This window comes from Limulus polyphemus, unplaced genomic scaffold (assembly GCF_000517525.1).
Source record: "Limulus polyphemus unplaced genomic scaffold, Limulus_polyphemus-2.1.2 Scaffold2842, whole genome shotgun sequence".
Classification (NCBI taxonomy): domain Eukaryota; kingdom Metazoa; phylum Arthropoda; class Merostomata; order Xiphosura; family Limulidae; genus Limulus; species Limulus polyphemus.
The window spans coordinates 74,029-76,920 of NW_013668452.1; the positions used below are offsets into that span (position 1 = coordinate 74,029).

At 39.1% G+C, this 2,892-nt stretch overlaps 1 long non-coding RNA gene across 1 annotated transcript in view; it reads right to left on the minus strand.

Annotated features, from left to right (window-relative positions):
- Positions 1 to 1,502, minus strand: part of LOC106468031 — a 75,197-nt gene extending 73,695 nt beyond the window's left edge. Inside the window, exon 1 of the long non-coding RNA XR_001291370.2 lies at positions 1,419 to 1,502. This is a non-coding gene — a long non-coding RNA (uncharacterized LOC106468031). The remainder of the gene's footprint in view (positions 1 to 1,418) is intronic.
- Positions 1,503 to 2,892: the final 1,390 nt, after the last annotated feature.

Sequence of the window (2,892 nt, forward strand, 5' to 3'; positions counted from 1 at the left end):
ACTTGCTGTTATGTTAAACTTAGGTTAAAGTTTTTCTTCATTACCCATTCAAGCCGTCTCCAGCCATTATTACACATGTTAATGTTTAATAACTCCAGAACCATACATATTAATGTTTAATAACTGAATAATTCAGAACTATACGTTCGTCGCCCATTAGTTAGTGGATCAAAGGTTCGTGACTCTAATCCATGAGATGCTGCTGAAAGAAACTTCGCACGTTCAGCGGCGATAGCGTTATAAAAGTGACAGTCAGTTCCACAATTTGCTGAAGAGTAGTTGTGTAGGCGGCGGGTGATGCTGACCCAGAGGAAGGGTCAGCAATTCTATGTTAGGAACAGCTATGCCTGAACCTTGAGATATTTGACCTAGCCGTTTAGCTCACGTGTCACGTAAGGTGCCGTTCAGGTCAAAATAAAAAAAAAGTCTATTTGTGTAACAGCACGACTTTATAACGGAGGGAAAAAAAGGGAGTTTATACGATCAAACACTATAAGGTATTGGTAGAAAATCGGGTGAATCAACTGTCTTACGTCACAGGACAATAGTTAGTCTATAGTCTCTTCATTAAGCGTCGTGTTTCGCCTTTCATCGAACACGTTTTCCTCCATAGAAAACTTCTTGTTTCATTGCATATTAAAACCATCTAAGGCATCCTTAGTGAGCTCGGTAATTTCACCAGAAGATATCCTAACGTCACATATTCCACTGGTTTTACGTCGTCAAATATATACACGTACATGCGAGTTTGCGTAACTTTTGTAATAATAAGTTTCAACACAATCTTTCCGTTTCTGTGAGCTGATTGAATAGTTCAGATAAAACGTTCTCTAACATAATAATATACACACGCGTTTTCCTTCTTCAGAATCACAAGAAATTTATTGATTTTGTATATCTCTAAACATGAAAGAATGTAGAATTTGTTTTGACTTTTCTCTCTCTCTCTCTTTCAACATATTTCTATCTATCCATCAATCAGCGCTGGCTGAAGTTTTCAGCATCTTACAAGAACTGTTGCTTTATTTCATGTATCATTTAACAGCATTTGAAAAAGTATATATAGATGTAAGAGTAGGAATATTAAATAAACAGTATGTAACTAGGTTTCGAATTGATAGGAACACTATCTTAGAGAGTTCAAGACATTGGTATTCTACACTATCCTGAATATTCGGTGAGCTTAGACAAACCCCCTAGTTTGTCTATATTTATTTATCTTACTAGAATGTTTGGTTTGGTTAACTAATATGTACCTATTTATTACAGTATGAACCACATCTGTTAGAAAACAAGCTACCGTTCGACGTGTGGAAGAGTGACGAGGTGCGTGTGTTTTAACAGAACCGAAACCAAATCTACACATGCTATAACATAATATATATATATATATATATATATAAAGAAAGCGTGTTTACCTCTTCGTGAAATCGTCGTACCTTTCCTGTTTTCAAGAACGGCTGTAACTTGTCATGTAGTTGGAGCTCAACAAAATCCGTTTCGGATAAAGTCAGTTCATTTCAATTCACACACGGTGTAACTTTCGTGAATTAATGTTTCGCATAAGTTTTCAGAATAACATAGATAAGTGGGTGTTTACCAGAGGAGATACAGCTGTAGCTTCCAGGTTTTCACAACCGTTACTGCTGATAAACCATCCGAGAAACCTTGTATCGTCTATTCTTGTGGAGCTATCGACACTCTGTAGCTTCCAGGTTTTCACAACCGTTACTGCTGATAAACCATCCGAGAAACCTTGTATCGTCTATTCTTGTGGAGCTATCGACACTCTGCATTTTAGTATACGAGTCACATAAAAAGCTTTCAAATGTAGGAGGTCGACCAAGTCAGTCTTTATGTCTGAAGACGTTAGAAACGTCGTGTACGTTTGTATATTAAACTTGTGAGCTACATCACCACCGCCAGATCCAGGCGGGCGTGACTGAAAGTCGTATTATAAGTCCAACTGACAGGGGATCACTGCAGTATAGAACTAATACATCTCACATAACTTTCGTTACTGTTGCTAAAACCATAAAATAGTCGCTCGTAGCCAGTACCATTTTGTGAGCACTCAGTAGAATGACATCTTACTGTCGCCGTGAAGGTGCTACAGCTCCTCCAACGTCCGGGCACAGACGTGTCTCTTACTTGAATGAAGGCTTGCATATCATAGGTGCTAAACGCACACTTCACGCCCGCTGTTTGGGCGGGTTGGACCACGAGCTCTGACGACAAAATCTTACCCATCCACGCATTGGCTTACCACAGAGCTTCACACTGACTGACAGGATATCCTAAGGTTTGTCTTATTTCAACCACAGTTTCTGATTAAATTACGATTAAATGAAGAAAAGGGGATCGCATTTAGTCCTCGGGTCCATGACCATGACAATGCAGGTTGTGTCGATGGCCTTTCCTTACAAACAATGGCAAGCATATTAGTCCTAATTGTGATTTAACAAACAACTGCTATTTCACGCCTACGGAAACTAAGCAGTCACTTATCTAAACTTCCTGCAAGTTTTAGTGTCGAGAGTTCATTGTAAGATCAACATTTTCAAAACACACATATTTTATTTTTAAATACCGTACAAGGAAGTGGAAGATAAATCCTCAACACGAAAACATGCTAGAGGATCCCCCCCACACCGGATTAAGAGTGAGAAACACTTAAAATCCTTGAAAAGTCCAATTATAATCTCACTGAGGACCCCCCCTCACACACACACACACACCGGATTAAGAGTGAGAAACACTTAAAATCCTTGAAAAGTCCAATTATAATCTCACTGAGGACCCCCCCCACACACACACACACCGGATTAAGAGTGAGAAACACTTAAAATCCTTGAAAAGTCCAATTATAATCTCACTGAGGACCCCCCCCAC